General features: G+C 61.0%; 9 non-coding genes across 9 annotated transcripts; 6 read left to right on the forward strand and 3 right to left on the reverse strand.

Moving 5' to 3' along the window:
• Positions 1–4,451: 4,451 nt before the first annotated feature.
• TRNAG-GCC (transfer RNA glycine (anticodon GCC)) lies at positions 4,452–4,522 on the reverse strand. The gene has a single exon. It is a non-coding gene; the product is annotated as a tRNA-Gly (tRNA).
• A 940-nt stretch (positions 4,523–5,462) lies between these two features.
• Positions 5,463–5,545, reverse strand: TRNAL-CAG (transfer RNA leucine (anticodon CAG)). The gene has a single exon. It is a non-coding gene; the product is annotated as a tRNA-Leu (tRNA).
• Positions 5,546–7,022: 1,477 nt separating this feature from the next.
• TRNAG-UCC (transfer RNA glycine (anticodon UCC)) lies at positions 7,023–7,094 on the forward strand. Its single transcript has one exon. It is a non-coding gene; the product is annotated as a tRNA-Gly (tRNA).
• Positions 7,095–12,165: 5,071 nt separating this feature from the next.
• Positions 12,166–12,237, forward strand: TRNAG-UCC (transfer RNA glycine (anticodon UCC)). The gene has a single exon. It is a non-coding gene; the product is annotated as a tRNA-Gly (tRNA).
• Positions 12,238–12,502: 265 nt separating this feature from the next.
• TRNAE-CUC (transfer RNA glutamic acid (anticodon CUC)) lies at positions 12,503–12,574 on the forward strand. Its single transcript has one exon. It is a non-coding gene; the product is annotated as a tRNA-Glu (tRNA).
• A 5,723-nt stretch (positions 12,575–18,297) lies between these two features.
• Positions 18,298–18,380, reverse strand: TRNAL-CAG (transfer RNA leucine (anticodon CAG)). The gene has a single exon. It is a non-coding gene; the product is annotated as a tRNA-Leu (tRNA).
• Positions 18,381–18,982: 602 nt separating this feature from the next.
• TRNAD-GUC (transfer RNA aspartic acid (anticodon GUC)) lies at positions 18,983–19,054 on the forward strand. The gene has a single exon. It is a non-coding gene; the product is annotated as a tRNA-Asp (tRNA).
• Positions 19,055–19,774: 720 nt separating this feature from the next.
• TRNAG-UCC (transfer RNA glycine (anticodon UCC)) lies at positions 19,775–19,846 on the forward strand. Its single transcript has one exon. It is a non-coding gene; the product is annotated as a tRNA-Gly (tRNA).
• A 264-nt stretch (positions 19,847–20,110) lies between these two features.
• On the forward strand, positions 20,111–20,182 carry TRNAE-CUC (transfer RNA glutamic acid (anticodon CUC)). Its single transcript has one exon. It is a non-coding gene; the product is annotated as a tRNA-Glu (tRNA).
• The last annotated feature ends 702 nt before the right edge of the window (positions 20,183–20,884 follow it).

The raw sequence follows: 20,884 nt of genomic DNA on the forward strand, positions 1-20,884 counted from the left end.
TGTCGGTGGCTTCTGACTGTGAACGGGTGTGGACGTCGTCAGAGCCTAGCTCCAGGCAAGGCGTTGGGGAGGCAGTGGTGTGACAACCAATCTTTTTGAAAAATGAAAATGGTTTTGTGTTGATCCATGATATTTGTGCATATTTATGGGGTACCTGCATAGAATGTGGAAGGATTTAGTCAGGGCTTCCATCACTTTGACTATTTATCATTGGTACTGATATGTGTTGAACACCTTTCAGGTCTTGTCTTCTACCATGTTGATATATGTCATTACCTATACAGTAATTACCTATATTCACTATGATCTGCTGTGGGACATCAGAACTTACTCCTTCTATGTAACTGTCTGTACCCTTTAACAACCCCCCTGCCTTCTCCCCTGCCTCCCACCCCCGCATCCCTCCTCACACCCTATGCCCCCCCACCCCCTCTCACCCTTCCGAGACTCTACCTCCAAGAGATCAACTTCTTTAGCTCCCATATAATAGTGAGAACACGCATGTTTGTCTTTCTGTGGCTGGCATATTTCACTTACACAATGACCTCCAGCTGTAGCCATGTTGCTGCAAATGATAGGATTCCATCCTTTTCCATGGCTGAGTAGTATTCCATTTTGTATATCCTCACCCCATTTTGTTTATCCATTCACCCGTTGATAGGCACTTAGGTCGATTCCATGGTTTCGCTATGGTGAATTGTGCTGTGGTAAACATGGGAGCACAGGTATTCCCTTGAGGTATGGATTTCTGTTCCTTTGGATACAGACCCAGTAGTGGGACTGCTGGATCTATGTAAAGCCTAGTTGTAGGACTTTGAGCATTCCCCCTGCTGTTCTGGACTCATTTGTGGTCCCACCACTTACAATGCAGGAGGGTTCTCCTTTCTCCATATCCTGGCCAGCATCTGTCATTGCCTGTCTTTTGGATGTAAGCCGTTTCAACTGGGATGACAGATGGTATACCACACCGTGGTTTTGATTTGCCTCTCCTCGATCCATAGTGGAATTCAGTATTTTTTCATATACCTGTATGCCATTTATATGTCTTCTTTTCAGAAACGCCTGTTCAGATCTTTTGCCCAGTTTTGAATCGGATTGCTCATTTTTGTTTTTTTGTTTGTTGGGTTGTGTTTTGTTGTCCCATTGGGTTGTTTGAGCTCCTTATGCATTCTGGGTTTTAACTAGGACCAGGTCCTCTCTTTAATGTTCTCACAGACCATACTTTTCATTCTTCCTTTAATTGTAAGAAATAATTATTTTGGTAATTGTTTAACATTGTCTTCCCCACTGGACTCTAAGTTTGGATGCTTGCATATATTTTCTTCTCAGATGGACAGCTTGCATATATTTTCTCCCATTCCCTAGGTTGTCTCTTCACTTTTCTGACTGTTTCCTTTGCTGGGAAGAAGCATTTTCGTTGTTTTCTTTTGTTTTGTTTGTTTGTGTGTGTGTGTGTGTGTGTGTGTGTCTGAGTGTATGTGTGTATTTAGCTTGATGCGGTCCCAATTGTCTGTTTTTGCTTTGGATGTCTGTGCTTTTGAGGTCTTACACAAGCACTCTGCCCAGATCAATGTCCTGAGGCATTTGTCCAATGTTTCCTTCTAGCAGTTTCTAAGTAGCATGTCCTAGGTCTAAGCCTTTAATCCATTTTTATTTGATTTCTGCATACAGTGAGATATAGGGGTCTAGGCTCCTTTTTCTGCAAATATTAATAGATGTCCAGTTTTCCCTCACACTGGTTATAGAGAAGCCTGTCCTTTGCCCATTGCATGTCTTGGCACCAAGGTGTCTTGGTTGTAAATGCCTGGTTTATGTAAGGGTTCTCTATTCTGTTCCATTGGTCTACATGTCTGCTTTCATACCAGTCCCATCATGTTTTGGTTCCTATGGCTTTGCTGTACAGTTGCAGGTCGGGTAGTGGGATGCCTCCAGCTGTGTTCTTTGTGCTCAGGATTGCTTTGGCCATTCCTGGTCTTTCCCTTTCTTTTTCTTTTTATAAGTGGTTCCATACAAATTTTGGGATTTCCCCGTCCCACATCTGTGGGGATTGACATTCCCACCAACAGTGTGTAAGAGATTCCCTTTTCTCCCCATCCCCGCCAGCACCTGTTACTTTTGGTCTTTTAAGTACTAGCCATTCTGACTGGGTGCAGATGGGAGCTCATTGTGGTTTTGTTGGGCATTTCCTAGATGATGAGGGACGTTGAGCATTTTTTCACATACCTGTGGGCCATTCATCTGTATTCTTTGGAGAAGTGTGTACTCATGAGCTTTGCTCCTGTTTCAACGCAATTTTTTGTGGTGTTGGCTGTCGCGTTGTCTGGGTTGCTTTGTGTGTTCTGGATATGAAAATGAAGCTCGAGAGGTCCTCCTCGCTAGACTTACTGGGCAGAGGAGGCGGAAGCGTTGAGACTCTCAGCGGGTTGGAAAAGTTGCATGGCCTGGCCCACCGGCTCAGGCGTGGGGAGATGCTTGTCCAGAGAGCCATCTAGCCGGCATCCCATGGGCGTTTCGTTCCCACGCTTTCCATCTGGTCTCCAAACGGCAAGGGACAAAGCGAGAGCGCCCCTAGTCCTGGTGTCTCGATTTCCTCTCTGATCATTTCCTCTTCTCGCATGACCTGTTGTCTACTTCCTGGCTCTCCACCCGTCGCCAGTCGCCCTGTCTATCCGTCTCATTCTGTGGCTGCTCCCAAAGCACACTGCAGGGCTCAGTCCACTGCATGCCAGAATTTCATTGGCAGGTCCAGCTGACGTCCAACTTACTGCACTAATCTGCGACATACCTGTCGCAGGGGACCCTGAGGCCTCGGTATCACGTGGGGAGAGGAGCCCCTGTCCAGACAGGGGAGCTTGTGGTCATCGGGGGAGGTTCTCTCGCAAGTGTGTTGTGGATGTGTATGAGTGGGTGGCAGGGATGGACGCGGGTGTCCCTTCCCATGGGTGGCACCACACGCAGCCCAGGGCAAAGGACATGACACCAAAAAGGAGAGGAACGCCAGCCCACAGTGCGGGGAGTAGCGGTGTGCCGGGGCTGTGGGTGGGGAACACGGTGTGGGGGGGAGAAGGAGGCCAGGGTGCCCGAGTGGAGCTCGGGACTCGCTGGTCGAGGCTGCGGGTGCAGCTGGCCAGTCAGGCGGGGCTTCTGCAGACCCAGTGGGGAGTGGCCCGTGAGATCTCCGATGGCCGGGCAGGTGGCAAGTGTCTCTGGAGCCTTTGGGAGGCCGGGAGAGGGGGGAGGCTGGGAGAGGGGGGACTCTGGTTGTTAGAGCAAAACGTGTGAGACGGAGGCGCGTGGAAGGTGGGTCTCCGTGTTTCTGTGTGTGTGTCTGTGTGTGTGTGTTTCTCTGTGTGAGTGTTGTCACCGGACGGCCTGGGATGGGTGTACAGAGGTGGGTGGGTGGGTTGTGGTTGGTGGGTTGGTTGGGGTCCGTCAGGAGAGAAGGAGACGTGGGGACAGTGTCAGAGGTGGTGGAGGGAGGGTGAGACTCGAGTCTGGCAGGAACAGCAGATCCCCAGCGTGTGCAAGGAGGCTGTGGCCCAGGCAAGATCCAAGACGGACGCCGGGGCAGTCAGAGGGGACCCGAGCGGGCGAGATCAGGGTGCTGGGCCGCCATAGGGTCAGACTAATGAGGGAGGCTGGGGGTGAAGGCTGGTGGGGAGCAGGCAAGGGTAAGGCTGAGAGCGAGAGAGCGGGTGTGGGCAAGGTGCGAGAGGGGGAGAGGATCCAACTGGACCCGAGACCTAAATAACCCTCATCAGGACAGACATTCAGAGTCTCAGGTGAGTGTTTGGGGCTGAGAGTAGAAGAGACCCGAGGGACAGATATGCAACTGCAGGACCCTGGCGAATGCTGGGTATTGGGGTTCGGGCGGGGTTCCCGGTGGCGGTGGGTGGTGCGTGGCGGACTGGGAGACACACCGGGGAGGAGCGCCACGCACTGAATATGCACCGCGCAGATGCGACGATCTCGTCCGTGTGCCTTTGAATTTACTCGCGTGGTTTAAGGACCGTGTGACCCTCCAGGGGAATGTGCTGTGTGCGCCAGTCTTCCGAGACTCGCTTCGGGGAGCCAGAGATCGAGCAATGCGGAGAAACGCGAAGAGGAGAGGTGTGGCGGGCGAGCGCAAGCGTGTGGCACCCGGTGGTATTCCTTGAGGTGAGTGCGTGTGCGGACGGAGGCGGCCAAAGAAGAGAATAGGGACCAGGTAGGTGTGTGGCGGGAGCCAGGCTGAGCTGAGCTGGATAGGTGTCGGGTGGGCGGGTGGGTAGGGCAGTGCGTGGAAGACCGCTTTCACTGGGCGGGGAAGAGGGGTGCTGGGACCAGGCAGAGGCGGTTTGTGCTGGCGGGCTCAGCCGGTTTAGGAGGAGCGTTCGTGTCTTGGGTGGAAAGAGGCAGAGTGGAGCGCCGCCAGGCCTTCGGGGCTGCAGAACTAAAAGGAAACAGCGGGCTGCATGGGCCGGGAATCGAACCCGGGCCTCCCGCGTGGCAGGCGAGAATTCTACCACTGAACCACCCATGCACTGTGTCTGTGGGGCAAAAGAGGCTCCCACTGCGGTGCTGAGCACCAGCCGCCCGCCCCTGACCACCACCTGCCCTGCGCATCATTTGCATTTGAGCGCGCCCGATGGGGCCAGGAGCCGACGGTCGGCCAGTAGGAGAGGCGCGGGTCCCGTAGAGGGTGCTCGGGCGCGCGCTTAGGGAGAGCGGCGGGTACGCCCGGCCCTGCGCTTTCTCTGTCGCCCAGGGCGTCGGGACGGGCTGTCCGTGTCGCCAGAGGAAGCCAGGAGAGGGACCGGCCCGGGCCCGGCCCGGACGCCAGGCGGGTGCCGAGAGGGTGGGTGGACAGGACGGATGTCGGTGGTTGCCCCTGGTTGCAGAAGTGCGCGGCTCGGAGAGCGTGCAGCCGTCCTGGCGGCGGGAGCTGCAGGGTGAACCGGCGCGGGGGGCTCTCCGCAGCGGACGGCCCGGGGCGGAACGCTTGGGCTGGGGCGGTGCAAACGTGGCCGGCTGTGTTGCAGGGAGGAGGGGCGCGGGGGCGCGGGGCGCACAGGGGTGCGGCAGGGGACGGGCGGAGGAGAAAGGCGTGGACGACCGAGGAAGATGAACAGCGAGGTGCAGACGCGTCCAGGTGCGGGCCCGTCAGAGGGATGTGCGCGTAGTCGGGGATCGGGTCTGTCCGGATGTGAATTGGCAGAGGGTGGAGGGCGCTGGCTCCTGGTACTCGGGTATTTCTGCGAGGCCAGCGCGTGAGCAGGACGAAGGGATGTGCCTGAGCCGTTGCTGCCTTTGAGAGGCGTGCGTCCAGGGCGCGGGAGTCTTGAGAGCGGGCGGGAGCGTGTCCGGGTGGCGGGAAGGCAGAGTAAGCAGGGTACAGGGTAAGGTGGTGAAGGGTTGCGGTGGGCTTTCTCCGGGTCCTGGGGGACTGGGCATCCGACTGGCGGCGGGATAAAAAGTGGGCTTGTCAGGAGTGGGATTCGAACCCACGCCTCCAGGGGAGACTGCGACCTGAACGCAGCGCCTTAGACCGCTCGGCCATCCTGACGCCGGTACTTCGTGAAAAGCTCACCTGCCTGCGACAGGGCAAGAACGCTGGCGCTCTTGGCCGGCGCCTTTCCCGGTGCGCAAAGGACGGGCCGCGCTGTCAGAGGGGCGTTGTTGGGAGCATACGCGGCCGCTCCGCTACAGCGTGCACCCCGCCACCCCGGAGCCTGCCGGGGCCGTGTGGGGTCAGCCGCCACCCCGGAGCCTGCCGGGGCCGTGTGGGGTCAGCCTGCTGCCGGCCACCACCCGCTCCTCTGCTCCCGCGCTTCCCACGGCGCGCTCCCTACACCTCCTGGCAACCTTGCTCGCTCGCCCGCGCCTCTTGGTCCAGGCGCAACCCCCGATTCCCGCGCTGGGACAGCAGGGAGGGCGCACTGGGAGGTTCCACTGCACCGGGCTACACGTCAGGGTGCCGCTCTGCGTCCGGGTAAGCTCGGAGGGTGCTTTGTTGGGAGTCGCGGCATATTGTCTTCCGCGACCGTGGTGGGTGCGGAGGTGAGGCCGCCGCGGCGGCGGGAGTGCGGTGTGTCGGGGGGCGGGCAGGTGCCGGGTACCTGGGATGGTCTAAGGGAGAGAGGTCGGACCACGCGTTGGAGCGTCGCAGAGGGGTCTGCTACCCTGGTCGGTGCCACTACCATCCTCGTTAGTATAGTGGTGAGCATCCCCGTCTGTCACGCGGGGTAATCGAGGTTCGATTCCGATTCCCGACTGGGAGCGAGCTGTCGTTTTCGGCCACCGCCTCGGTTCCCGCTGTCCCATTCGGGACCTAGCCTCTGGCCCCCAAGGGCCCCTCTTCTCCTCTCTCGGCCCTCCAGCCGCCAGTCCTCTCGTGGCTGGCCCGCATGGGCCCCATCCCACATCCCTCTTTCGCCCTCCCCCAGGGGCCACCCTGCACCCTGGCTGCCTTGACCCCACCCCCACCCCGCCCCCTTCCCTTCCTCCTCGAGGGCCTCTTGGTCGCCTAAGCCGAGCGGCCTCCTCGCGCCCCCACAGCTCCGGTCGAGCGTCGCCCCCCAAACTGGGAGTGGTAATAGGCTCCCTGCGACGTGCAGGCCCGTGAGAGACCGAGAGGGAGGAATGGGGAGGGTGGTGTCGGCAAGGGGGGGTACCGGTGCGTGTCCAGCGCGTGCGGGCTGTGGCCTCGCAGGGTCCCTGGTGGAGAAGCGCTGTGCTGAGCAGGGTGCCGGACGACCGGTCAAGCCCGCGGGGCGGGCGGCGGGCGCGGAGCCGAGGGCCCATGAGCAGCAAGGCAGCTCGAGCGCCACCAGAGAGAGTCTGGCTGCCGGCGGGCGCGCGGGAGGGCCGGATCACCTTCTTGGGCTTGCTCCTGTGGGGTGCGCGGCGACCTAGGCTGGCTTCTAGGCAGCGGGGAAGCTGAGGGCGGAAGGGGCATCGGGCTAGGCTGTGCCGGGCAATCGGCGGCGCGCTGGTGGCAGCCGGGGGACCGGGTGACGCCACCGCCCAGGCCCGGCCGAGCAGCGTTGGTGGTATAGTGGTGAGCATAGCTGCCTTCCAAGCAGTTGGCCCGGGTTCGATTCCCGGCCAACGCACTAGGTTGTCATTTTGCGGAGGTCCGGGAGCAGGGCCTTGGCCTGTGGGCTGCGTGCCAGTATGGAGGGGAAGTTGGAGAGCGGGGCTTGGACGGTGCTGCCGGGGCACGCGTATTGCGGGAGGCTACGGGCGGCTGGTCTTTGTTCTAAACCGAAGCCGGGGTGGGGCGCCAAGGTAGCGCCCAGTGCTTGCGACCCAGGTGCTGGGTCCATGAGTCGCAAGTGTGGCGCTCAGGCCGTCCACCACCACGGCCCGGGTTCGATTCCCGGTCAGGGAAGCCGTTCTTCTTTCGCGCCGGCGCCTTGACGCCTCCCCTTTTGGTCAACAGATTGGCTCTCTTCTTCAGCGCCCACCACGTGCAGCCCGAGCCCCTGCTCCTACCCCTTGGTCATCCGACCTTTGGCCTCGCTCGCCACCTTCAGGCCTTCAGCTTCTGCTCTCTCCTTTGCCCGCTGCTCGCCTCGCTCCCAATATCCCTCAGACCCAGACTCCACTGGCCACGACAGAGGCTGCCAGCAGACACACACACACCACGCCACGCCACGCATACACCCGCACACACATTAGCGCGCGCACACACACACACACACACACACACACACACACACACACACACTAAGCGAACACACGTAGCCACTCGCTTCTGGGCCCCGGACGGGCTAGCGCTCTCCAGCAGCGCTGCCCTCGCCAAGCGGAGCCTCGCGGCTCCCGCGCCACTTCCGCTCTCCCCGCTGCGGCGTCTGCGCCCACCGGTCCCGCCACTCGCGAGGCCTGCGGTCTGTGACGTCACCGCTCAGGCGGCCAAGCGCTCCGGCTTTCCCACGGCGCGCCCCGCCTCGAGCGCGGCCGGTGATCGGGCTCCACGCGTGTCGCTGGCTTGTGACCGCGAACGGGTGTGGACGTAGTGGGAGCCGAGGATCCAGGCAAGGCTTTGGGGAGGTAGGGGTGTGAGGGTGTGACAACCAAACCTTTTGAAAAATAAAAATGATTTTTAATTGATTCTTGATATTTATGCATATTTATGGGGTACCTGCATAGAATGTGGAAGGATCCAGTCAGGGCGTCCATCACCTTGACTATTTATCATTGCTACTGACACGTGTTGAACACCTTTCAGGTCTTGTCTTCTAGCTATGTGGAAATATACACGTCATTGGTAATTACCTATATCCACTACAATCTGCTGTGGGAAATCAGAACTTACTCCTTCTATGTAACTGTCTGTACCCTCTAACAGCCCCTCTTCCTTCTCCCCTGCCCCCCAACCCCTCACACCCGTCCCAGACTCCACCTCCAGGAGATCAACTTCTTTAGCTCCCACATGTGAGTGAGAACATGCGTCTTTCTGTGGCTGCCATATTTCACTCCGGGTGGAGCTCGGGACTCGCTGGACGGGGCTCGGGGTGGGGCTGGCCAGTCAGGCGGGGCTTCTGCAGCCGCCCCGGGGAAGTGGGACCCCGAGATCTCAGGTGGCGGGGAAGGTGGCAGGTGTCTCCGGAGCCTGCAGGCCGGGAGAGGGGGGACGTGGGTCGTTAGAGCAGGACCTGTGAGACAGAGGTGCGGGGAAGGTGGGTCTCGGTGTTTCTCTGTGTGTGTGTCTGTGTGTGTGTGTTGGCGCCCTTGGCCCCAGGGTGAGTGTAGACGGGTTGTGGTGGGTGGGTGGGTTCGGGTGGGTCAGGGGACAAAGAAAGGTGGGGGCAGTGTCGGAGGTGGTGCAGGGAGGGCGAGACTCGAGTCTGGCAGGAAAAGCAGATCGCCAGCGTGGGGGGGGGGCTGTGGCCCAGGCAAGATCCAAGACGGAAGCCGGTGCGGTCAGAGGGGAGCCCAGCGGGCGAAATCGGGGTGCTGGGCCGCCATACGGTCAGACTAACGAGGGAGGCTGGGGGTGAAGGCTGGTGGGGAGCAGGCAAGGGTAAGGCTGAGAGCGAGAGAGCGGGTGTGGGCAAGGTGCGAAAGGGGTAGAGGATCCAACTGGACCCGAGACCTAAATAACCCTCAGCAGGACAGACATTCAGAGTCTCAGGTGAGTGTTTGGGGCTGAGAGTAGAAGAGACCCGAGGGACAGATATGCAACTGCAGGACCCTGGCGAACGCTGGGTATTGGGGTTCGGGCGGGGTTCCGGGTGGCGGTGGGTGGTGCGTGGCGGACTGGGAGACACACGGGGGAGGAGCGCCACGCACTGAATATGCACCGCGCAGATGCGACGATCTCGTCCGTGTGCCTTTTAATTTACACGCGTGATTTAAGGACCGTGTGACCCTCCAGGGGAATGTGCTGTGTGCGCCAGTCTTCAGAGACTCGCTGTCCTTGCTACGGGTTGGGCGGCCCCGACACGCTTCTCGGGGTGCGGGGAGCAGAGAGGGAGCAATGCGGAGAAACGCGAAGAGGAGAGGTGTGGCGGGCGAGCGCAAGCGTGTGGCGGCGGTGGTATTCCTTGAGGTGAAGTGCGTGTGCGGACGGAGGCTGCGGCCAGGCCAATAAAGAGATTGGGGACCAGGTAGGTGTGTGGCGGGAGTGGGGAGGAGCTGAGCCAGAAAGAAGTTTGATGGGTGGTTGGGTAGAGGAGTGCTGGGAAGACCCGTTTCTCCCGGATGCCGAGAGAGGTGCGATGAAGGAGCAGGCAGGTTGTGCTGGCGGGCAGGGCTGGTGTAGGGCACGCTCTTGGTCTCGGGTGGAAGGAGGCAGAGTGGACCGCCGTCAGGCCTTTGGGGCTGCAGAGCCAAAAGGAGATAGCGGGCTTCCTAGATCGGGAATCGAACCCAGGTCTCCCGCGTGGTAGGAGAGAATTCTACCACTGAGCCGCCCACGCACAGAGGGCCAATGCCAACACACGCTCCAACGGCGCCACTGGCCAGTAGCCGCCGGCTGTTGGCCACCTCCTGCCCAGGGCATCATCTGCGTTTGAGCGCGCCCGATGGAGCCGAAAGCCGACGGTCGGCCAGTAGGAGAGGCGCGGGTCCCGTCGAGGGCGCTGGGGCGCGCGCGCTTAGGGAGAGCGGCGGGTACGCCCGGCCCTGCGCTTTCTCTGTCGCCCAGGGCGTCGGGACGGGCTGTCACTGTCGCCAGAGGAAGCCAGGAGAGGGACAGGCCCGGCCCGCGCCCGGACGCCAGGCGGGTGCCGCGAGGGTGGGTGACAGGACGGATGTCGGTGGTTGCCCCTGGTTGCAGAAGTGCGCGGCTCGGAGAGCGTGCAGCCGTCCTGGCGGCGGGAGCTGGAGGGTGAACCGGTGCGGGGGGCTCTCCGCAGCGGACGGCCCGAGGCGGAACGCTTGGGCTGGGGCGGTGCAAACGGGAGCGGGCTGTGTTGCAGGGAGGAGGGGGTGAGGAGCGGAGACGGGTGCGGCAGGGGGACGGACGGAGGAGAAAGGCGTGGAAGATGGAGGAAGATGGACAGCGAGGTGCTTATGCGTCCAGGTGCGGGTCGGCGGGGAGCGGTTCTGTCCTGATGTGAATTGGCAGAGGGTGGAGGGCGCTGGCTCCTGGTACTCAGGTATTTGCGACGCCAGCGCGGGAGCAGGAAGAAAGGATGTGCCTGAGCAGTTGCTGCCTTTGAGAGGCGTGCGTCCAGGGCGCGAGAGTCCTGAGAGCGGGCGAGAGCGCGATCGCGAGGCGGGAAGGCCGAGTAAGCAGGGTACAGGGTAAGGTGCTGAAGGGTTGCGCTTGGCTTGGCTTGGCCCGGCTTCTGGGGAACCCGGCACCCGGCGTCAAAAAGTGGGCCTATCAGGAGTGGGATTCGAACCCACGCCTGCCAGGGACGGCTGCGACCTAAACACAGCGTCTTAGACCGCTCAGCCATCCTAACAGCGGCCCTGGGAACAAGGCTGCCTCCCCGCCCCCCTCCTACCCGGCTCGGAGGCGTAGCGAACCACTGCGCCCTTGGCCCGCGTCTTTCCCGGTGCCCAAACGACCGGCCGCGCGGTCAGAAGGGGAGTGGTTTGAGCAGGGGCGGTTCACTCTGCTCCGGCGGGCACGCTGTCACCCCTGACCCAACCCGGGCCACGTTGGGCCAGCCTGCCGCCGGCCGCCACCCGCGGCTTTGCTGGCGAGCTGTGGCACGGCGCGCGCCCTCCACCCCCTCGCAGCCTGGCTCGCTCGCCCGCGCCTCTTGGTCCAGGCGCAGCCCCCGATTCCCGCGCTGGGGCAGCAGGGAGGGCGCACTGGGAGGTTCCGCTGCACCGGGCTACACGCCGCGGTGCGGCTCTGCGTCCGGGTGGGCTCGGAGGGTGCTTTGTTGGGAGACGCTGCAGGTTGGCTTCGGCGACGGGGGTGGGGTCGGAGGTGAGGCCGCGGCGGCAGCGGGGGTGCGGTGTGTTGGGGGGCGGACACGTGCCTTGCACTTGCAGTGGGCAGGGGGAGGAAGGTGGGACGAGGCGTAGGAGAGTCGCAGAGCAGTCTGACATCCCGAGTACCGTCATGGTCGTCCTCGTTAGTATAGTGGCGAGTATCCCCGCCTGTTACTCAGGAGACTGTGGTCGACCCCTGATGGGGACGCAGCAGCCATTTTTGGCCACCGCCTCCATCCCAGTGGCCCCACGCGGGACCCAGCCTCCTGCCCCCAAGGGCCCTTCTTCTCCTCTCTCGGCCCTCCTGCCGGATGCCCTGTTGTTCCTGGCCCGCATGGGCCCCATCCCACATCCCCCTTTCGCCCTCCCCCAGGGGCCACCCTGCACCCTGGCTGCCTTAACCCCACCCCCCACCCCACCTCCTTCCCTTCCTCCTCGCCGCCTCTTGGTCGCCTAAGCCGAGCGGCCTCCTCGCGCTCCCACAGCTCCGGTTGAGCGTCGCCCCCCGAACTGGGAGTGGTAATAGGCTCCCTGCGAGGCAGAGGCCCTTGGGGGGCGGGAGGGCGGAATGGGGAGGGTGGTGTCGGCAAGGGGAGGGTACCGGTGAGAGTGCAGCGCGTGCGGGCTGTGGCCTCTCCGGGTCCCTGGTGGAGAAGCGCTGTGGTGAGCAGGGTGCCGGACGACCGGTCAAGGTCGCGGGGCGGGCGTCGGGGCCGGGCTCGCAGGGTGTGTTCTGAGCGCTCACAGCAGCTCGGGCCTGGGTGCCACAGTCACCCGTACCGAGCGGCGTTGGTGGTATAGTGGTGAGCATAGCTGCCTTCCAAGCAGTTGACCCGGGTTCGATTCCCGGCCAACGCAGTAGGCTGGCATTTTTGCGGAGGTCCAGGCTCGGGGTCTTGGCCTGTGGGCTCCGTGCGTGTGTGGAGGGGAAGGAGGCGCTCGGGGATTGGACGGTCGGTGCTGGAAGCAGGAGGAGCGCTGCCAGGCTCCCCGATTACTGGGGGCGGTGGTCGCCTGGTGTTTGTTTTAGACCGAATCCCGAGCGGGTCGCCAAGTTAGCGCCCAGGCCTTACGACAGTGGCGTTGGTTAAAGGAGGCCCAAGCTTAGAGTACGAGCCGTCGCTCTCTGGTGGTCTAGTGGTTAGGATTCGGCGCTCTCACCGCCGCGGCCCGGGTTCGATTCCCGGTCAGGGAACTTTTGATGTTTGTCGCTGCGGCCTTCACACCTCCCATTTTGGCCAATGGAGTGGCTCCCTTCTCCAGCGCCCACCACTTGCAGCCAGAGCCCTCGCACCTACCCCTCCGCGCAGGCAGCCTTTTAGCATCCCTCACCACCTTCAGGCCTTCAGCTTTTGCCCTTCCCTTGCCATGTGCTCGCCTCGCTCCCAGTCTTCCTCAGACCCAGACTCCACTGGCCACGACAGCCTTTCCCCTTCCGTGACTGCCAGCAGACACACACACACCACGCCACGCATACGCGCGCGCACGCACACACACACACACACACACACACACACACACACACACACACACACACACACACACACATTACGCGAACACACATACCCTCTCGCTTCTGGCCCCCGGACGGGCTAGCGCTCTCCAGCAGCGCTGCCCTCGCCAAGCGGAGCCTCGCGGCTCCCGCGCCACTTCCGCTCTCCCCGCTGCGGCGTCTGCGCCCACCGGTCCCGCCACTCGCGAGGCCTGCGGTCTGTGACGTCACCGCTCAGGCGGCCAAGCGCTCCGGCTTTCCCACGGCGCGTCCCGCCTCGAGCGCGGCCGGGTGATCGGGCTCCACGCGTGTCGCTGGCTTGTGACCGCGAACGGGTGTGGACGTCGTGGGAGCCGAGGATCCAGGCAAGGCGTTGGGGAGGTAGGGGTGTGAGGGTGTGACAACCAAACCTTTTTTAAAAATAAAAATGGTTTTTTATTGATTCTTGATATCTGTGCATATTTACGGGGTACCTGCATAGAATGTGGAAGGATCCAGTCAGGGCGTCCATCACCTTGACTATTTATCATTGCTACTGACACGTGTTGAACACCTTTCAGGTCTTGTCTTCTAGCTATGTGGAAATATACACGTCATTGGTAATTACCTATATCCTCTATAATCTGCTGTGGGAAATCAGAACTTACTCCTTCTATGTAACTGTCTGTACCCTCTAACAGCCCCTCTTCCATCTCCCCTGCCCCCCAACCCCTCACACTCTTCCCAGACTCTACCTCCAGATGATCAACTTCTTTAGCTCCCACATGTGAGTGACAAACACCTATGTTTGTCTTTCTGTGGCTGCCATATTTCACTTAACACAATGACCCCCAGCTGTATCCATGTTGCCGCAAACGATAGGATTGGATCCTTTTCCATGGCGGAGTAGTATTCCATTGTGTATATCTACACCGCATGTGAGGGCAGGAATGCCTTTGACATGTGGATTTCCTTTCCTTTGGATACAAACCCAGTAGTGGCATTGCTGGATCTACCAGAGGTCTAGTTACAGGTTTTTGAGCAGTCTCCCTACTGTTCTGGATTTATTTACGGTCCCACCACCAACAATGCAGGAGGGTTCCCCTTTCTCCACATCCTGGCCAGCATCTGTGATTGCCTATCTTTTGGACATAAGCCATTTCAACTGGGGTGACATATGATATATCACATCATGGTTTTAATTTGCCTCTCCCAGATCCTTAGTGGCGTTGAGCATTTTTTCATATACCTGTTGGCCATTTGTATGTCTTCTTTTGAAAAATGCCTGTTCAGAGCTTTTGCCCAGTTTTGAATCCAATTGCTCATTTTTTGTTTTTTTGTTTGTTGGGTTGTGTTTTGTTGTTCCATCGGGTTGTTTGAGCTCCTTATGCATTCTGGTTTTTAACCCTTGTCACATGGACAGCTTGCATATATTTTCTCCCATTCCCTGGGTTGTCTCTTCACTTTTCTGACTGTTTCCTTTGCTGGGCAGAAGTATTTTTGTTTTTTGTTTTTTGGTGTGTGTGTGTGTGTGTGTGTGTGTGTGTGTGTGTGTTTAGCTTGATGAGGTCCAAATTGTGTATTTTTCCTTTGGTTGCCTGTGCTTTTGAAGTCTTACACAAGAACTCTGCCCAGATCAATGTCCTGAAGCATTTGTCCAATGTTTCCTTGTAGCAGTTTCAATATTTCAGGTCTTAGGTCTAAGCCTTTAATCTATTTTGATTGATTTCCTCATACAGTGAGATATAGGGGTCTAGTCTCCTCCTTCTGCAAATATTAATAGATGTCCAGTTTTCCCCCACACTGGTTGTTGAGGAGACTGTCCTTTGCCCATTGTATGCTCTTGGCACTTTGGTCATAGGTGCCTTGGTTATAAATGCCTGGATCTATGTATGGGTTCTCTACTCTGTTCCATTGGTCTACATGTCTGTTTTTATACCAGTCCCATCCTGTTTTGGTTCCTATACCTTTGCAGTACAGTTGCAAGTCGGGTACAGTTGCACTGCCCTCAGCTTTGTTATTTGTCTTCAGGATTGCTTTTGCAGTTCTTGGTCTTTTTCTTTCGTTTTATTTTTATAAGTGGTTCCATATGAATTTTGGGATTCCTCCTCCAACTTTGTGGGGATTGGCATTCCCACCAAAATTGTGTAAGAGATTCCCTTTTCTCTGCATCTCCACCAGCACCTGTTACTTTTGGTCTTCTAAGTACTAGCCATTCTAACTGGGTGCAGATGAGAGCTCATTGTGGTTTTGTTTCGCATTTCCCCTATGATGAGGGACATTGAGCATTTTTTCACATACCTGTAGACCATTCCTCTGTCTTCCTTGGAGAAGTGTGTACTCATGAGGTTTGCTCCCGTTTTAAGGGGATTTTCCCTGGTGTTGGCTGTCGAGTTGTCTGGGTTGCTTTGTGTGTTCTGGATATGAAAATGAAGCTTGAGAGGTCCGACTCGCTAGACCTACCCGGCAGAGGAGGCTTGGAAGTGTGGAGACTCTCAGCCGGATGGGAAAGCCGCACAGCCAGGCCAACAGGCGCAGGTGTGGGGAGATGCGTGTTCGGAGACACGTCTAGCCGGCAACGGATGGGCATTTGTTCCCGACACTCTCGACCTGGTCTCCGAACGGCAAGGGACATGCAAGAGCGTCACTAGTCCCAGCGCCTTGATTTCCCTTCGGATCGTTTCCTCTTCCCACCTTTCCTGCTGTCTACTACCCGGCTCTCCACCTGCCGCCCGTAGCCCTGTCTATCCGTCTCATTCTGTGGCTGCTCCCCAAAGCACACCGCAGGGCTCAGTCCACTGCATGCCAGAACTTCATTGGCAGGTCCAGCTGACGTCCAACGTACTGCACTAATCTGCGACGTGACTATCGCAGTGGACCTTGAGGCCTCGGTATCACGTGGGGAGACGAGCCCATGTCGGGACAGCGGAGCTTGCTGTGACTGGGGAGGTTCTCTCGCGAGTGTGTTGTGGGTAGGTGTGAGTGGGTGGATGCGATGGACACGGTTGTCCCTTCCCGTGGGTGACATCTCAGGCAGCCCAGGGCAAAGGCCATGACATCAAAAAGAGGAGGGACGCCCACCCACAGTGCCCGGAGTAGCGGTGTGCTGGGGCTGCGGGTGGGGTGCAGGATGTGGGGTGTCGGGGGGAGAAGGAGTCCGGGGTGTCCGGGTGGAGCTCGGGACTCGCTGGTCGAGGCGGGGGGTGCGGCTGGCCAATCAGACGGGGCTTCTGCAGGTGCCTGGGGGGAGTGGGCCCGCGTGATCTCGGGTGGTGGGGGAGGTGGCAGGTGTCTCCGGAGCCTGTGAGAGGCCGGGAGAGGGGGGAATACGGGTCGTTAGAGCAGGACGTGAGACAGAGGCGCAGGGAAGTGGTCTCTGTGTTTCTGTGTGTGTGTTGTAACCGGAGGGCCTGGGATGGGTGTAGAGGGGTGGCTGGGTGGGTTGGGGTGGGTCAGGGGAGAACGAGACGTAGGGACAGTGTGGGAGGTGGCGGAGGGCGAGACTCGAGTCTGGCAGGAAAAGCAGATCGCCAGCGTGTGCGAGGAGGCTGTGGCCCAGGCAAGATCCAAGACGGAAGCCGGTGCGGTCAGAGGGGACCCCAGCGGGCGAGATGGGGTGCTGGGCCGCCATAGGGTCAGACTAACGATGGAGGCTGGGGGTGAAGGCTGGTGGGGAGCAGGCAAGGGTAAGGCTGAGAGCGAGAGAGCGGGTGTGGGCAAGGTGCGAAAGGGGTAAAGGATCCAACTGGACCCGAGACCTAAATAACCCTCATCAGGACAGACATTCAGAGTCTCAGGTGAGTGTTTGGGGCTGAGAGTAGAAGAGACCCGAGGGACAGATACGCAACTGCAGGACCCTGGCGGAAGCTGGGTATTGGGGTTCGGGCGGGGTTCCCGGTGGCGGTGGGTGGTGCGTGGCGGACTGGGAGACACACGGGGGAGGAGCGCCACGCACTGAATATGCACCGCGCAGATGCGACGATCTCGTCCGTGTGCCTTTGAATTTACTCGCGTGTTTTAAGGACCGTGTGACCCTCCAGGGGAATGTGCTGTGTGCGCCAGTCTTCAGAGACTCGCTGTCCTTGCTACGGGTTGGGCGGCCCCGACACGCTTCTCAGGGTGCGGGGAGCCAAGGAGGGAGCAATGCGGAGAAACGCGAAGAGGAGAGGTGTGGCGGCGGTGGTATTCCTTGAGGTGAATGCGTGTGCGGATGCAGGCGGCGGCCAGGCCAATGAAGAGAATCGGGTGTGTGGTGTGTGGCGGGAGAGCAGCGGAGATGAGTGGCATGTGTCCGGGAGGAGTGGGGGTAAGTTTCGACGACTGGCTGCAAGCTGGCGAGAGAGAGAGAGGTGCGGGGACCGTACAGAGTTGGGTTGTGCTGGCGGGCGGAGGTGGTGTGGGACATGCGTCTAGGGTGGAAGGAGACAGCGTGGAGCTCCGCCAGGTCTTTTGGGCTGCAGGGCCAAAATGCGAAGAGTAAGCTGCGGGCTGGGAATCGAACCCGGACCTCCGGCGTGGCAGGCGAGAATCCTACCACTGAATCATCCACGCATTGAGAGCATATTTCCACAAAGGGTCCTACAGTGGCACTCGTCCCCAGCCGCGGGTCCCTGGCCTTCACCTGCCCTGGGCAACTGCGGCGTTTGAGCGCGCACCAGGGACCGGGAGCCGACGGTCGGCCAGTAGGAGAGGCGCAGGTCCTGTCCAGGGTGCTCAGGCGCGCGCTTAGGGACAGCGGCGGGTACGCCCGGCCCTGCGCTTTCTCTGTCTCCCAAGGCGGCCGGACGGGCTGTCGGTGTCGCCAGAGGAAGCCAGGAGAGGGACCGGCCCGGCCCGCGCCCGGACGCCAGGCGGGTGCCGCGAGGGTGGGTGACAGGACGGATGTCGGTGGTTGCCCCTGGTTGCAGAAGTGCGCGGCTCGGAGAGCGTGCAGCCGTCCTGGCGGCGGGAGCTGGAGGGTGAACCGGCGCGGGGGGCTCTCCGCAGCGGACGGCCCGGGGCGGAACGCTTGGGCTGCGGCGGTGCAAACGGGAGCGGGCTGTGTTGCAGCGAGGAGGGGCGCGGGGCGCACAGGGGTGCGGCAGGGGACGGGGCGGAGGAGAAAGGCGTGGACGACCGAGGAAGATGGACAGCGAGGTGCAGACGCGTCCAGGTGCGGGCCCGTCAGAGGGATGTGCTCGTCGGCGGGGAGCGGGTCTGTCCAGAGTGTGGAGGGCGCTGGCTCCTGGTACTCGGGTATTTCTGCGACGCCAGCGCGGGAGCAGGACGAAGGGATGTGCCTGAGCAGTAGCTGCCTTTGAGAGGCGTGCGTCCAGGGCGCGGGAGTTTGGAGAGCCCGCGTTGGGAAGGCAGAGTCAGCAGGGTAAGGTGGCTAAGGGTTGTGGTGGGGTTTGCCCGGGCGCTGGTGGACAGGGCACCCGGTTGGTGGGCAGGCCAAAAGGTTTACTTGTCAGGAGTGGGATTCGAACCCACGCCTCCAGGGGAGACTGCGACCTGAACGCAGCGCCTTAGACCGCTCGGCCATCCTGACAGCAGGTCTGCGTCCAAACCCGCTCACCTGGCTGCCAGGCGGTGAGAAGGCCAGAGCCCCTGGCCGGCGCCTTTCCCGGTGGGCAAACGATGGCTGTGCGGTCGGAGGGGGAGTAGTGCAAGCAGGCGCGGCTTGTTCCGCTCCTGCGTGCCCACCGCCACCCGGGACACAGCCGAGGCCGCGTTGGGCCAGCCTGCCGTCGGACGCCACCCGCGGCTCTGCTCCCGCGCTTCCCACGGAGCTTGCCCTGCACCCCCTCGCAGCCTTGCTCGCTCGCTCGCGCCTCTTGGTCCAGGCGCAACCCCCAATTCCCGCGCTGGAGGCAGTAGGGAGGGCGCACTGGGAGGTTCCACTGCACCAGGCTACACGTCGGGGTGCGGCTCTGGGTCCAGGTAAGCTCGGAGGGTGCTTTGTTGGGAGTCGCGGCACGTTGGCTTGGGCGACCGGAGTGGGGGCAGAGGTGAGGCTGCGGCGGCGGCGGGGGTGCCGTGTGTTAGGGGGCGGGCAGGTGCTGGGCACCTGCAACGGACCAGGGGAGGAAGACCCGATGAAGCGTTGGCGGATAGCAAAGGGTTCCGTCGCCCGAATCTCCTTCAGCGCCGTCCTCGTTAGTATAGTGGTGAGTATCCCCGCCTGTCACGCGGGAGACCGGGGTTCGATTCCCCGACGGGGAGACAGCTGCTACTTTTGGTCACCTCCTGGGTCCCCGTCCCCCCATGCAGGACCCAGCCTCTGGCCCCCAAAGGCCCATCACCTCTCTCTTCCCTCAAGCTGGGAGCCCTCTCAGGCCAGGCCCGCATGGGCCCCATCCCAGGGGCCACCCTGCACCCTGGCTGCCTTAACCCCACCCCCGCCCCGCCTCCTTCCCATCCTCCTCACGGGCCTCTTGGTCGCCTAAGCGGAGCGGCCTCCTCGCGCCCCCACAGCTCCGGTCGAGCGTCGCCCCCCAAACTGGGAGTCGGAATGGGCTCCCTGCGACGCGCAGGCCCATGGGGGGAGGGCGGGGAGGGTGGTGTCGGCAAGGGGAGGGTACCGGTGAGAGTGCAGCGCGTGCGGTCTGTGGCCTCGCCGGCCCCTGGTGGAGAAGCGCTGTGCTGAGCAGGGTGCCGGACGACCGGTCAAGCCCGCGGGGCGGGCCTCCGTCGCTGAGCCGAGGACCCATGAGCAGCAAGGCAGCTCGAGTGCCACCAGAGAGAGTCTGGCTGCCGGCGGGCGCGCTTGAGGGCCGCAGCAACTTCGCCGGGCTTGCTCCTGTGGGGCGCGCGGCGACCTAGACTGGCACCTAGGAAGTGGGGAGCTGAGGGCGGGAGGGGCATCGTGGTCGGGCTGCGCCGGGCGTTGGCGGCGCGCTTGTGGCAGCCGGGTCCGGGTGACGCGGCTATCCCGGCCGAGCGGCGTTGGTGGTATAGTGGTGAGCATAGCTGCCTTCCAAGCAGTTGACCCGGCTTCGATTCCCGGCCAACGCAATAGGCTAACCTTTTGCGGTGGTCCAGGCGCAGGGTCTTCCTTGGCCTGTGGGCTGCGTCCGAGTGTGGAGGGGAAGGAGGTGAGCGGGGCTTGGACGGTGCTGGAAGCAGGAGGAACGCTGCCAGGGCACGCCGATTGCCGGGGGCTGCTAGCGCCTGGTGTTTGTTTTAAACTAATCAGGGACGGGATGCCAAGGTTGCGGCCAGCACTTGTAACCTTGGCGCTGGGTCCAGGAGGCGCAAACGAGAAGCACCAGTTATCACTCCCTGGTGGTCTAGTGGTTAGGATTCGGCGCTCTCACCGCCGCGGCCCGGGTTCGATTCCCGGTCAGGGAAGTCTTTATTGTTTCTCGCGACCTTGCAGGCGCCTTCACACCTCCCCTTTTGGCCAACAGACTGGCTCGCTTCTCCAGCGCCCACCACGTGCAGCCAGAGCCCTCGCGCTCGCCCATACGGCCTTTTGGCCTCGCTCGCCGCCTTCAGCCCTTCACCTTCTGCCCTTCCCTTGCGTCGTGACGCTCGCCTCTCTCCCAGTCTCCCTCAGACCCAAACTCCACTGGCCACAAAAGTCTTTCTCCTCCCGTGGCTGCCAGCAGACACACAAACACCACGCCACACATACGCACACACACACACACACACACTAGCGCCCCCCCCCACACACACATTACGGGTGCGCACACACACACCCATTACACACACACACTAGCGCCCCCCCCACACACACACACACACATTACGGGTGCGCACACACACGCACATTACTCACACACACACACACACACATTACGGGCGCGCACACACACACACACATTACACACACACACACACACACACACACATTACGCGAACACACGTAGCCACTCGCTTCTGGCCCCCGGACGGGCTAGCGCTCTCCAGCAGCGCTGCCCTCGCCAAGCGGAGCCTCGCGGCTCCCGCGCCACTTCCGCTCTCCCCGCTGCGGCGTCTGCGCCCACCGGTCCCGCCACTCGCGAGGCCTGCGGTCTGTGACGTCACTGCTCAGGCGGCCAAGCGCTC

This window comes from Microcebus murinus, chromosome 2, assembly GCF_040939455.1.
Source record: "Microcebus murinus isolate Inina chromosome 2, M.murinus_Inina_mat1.0, whole genome shotgun sequence".
In the NCBI taxonomy this organism is placed as follows: Eukaryota; Metazoa; Chordata; class Mammalia; order Primates; family Cheirogaleidae; genus Microcebus; species Microcebus murinus.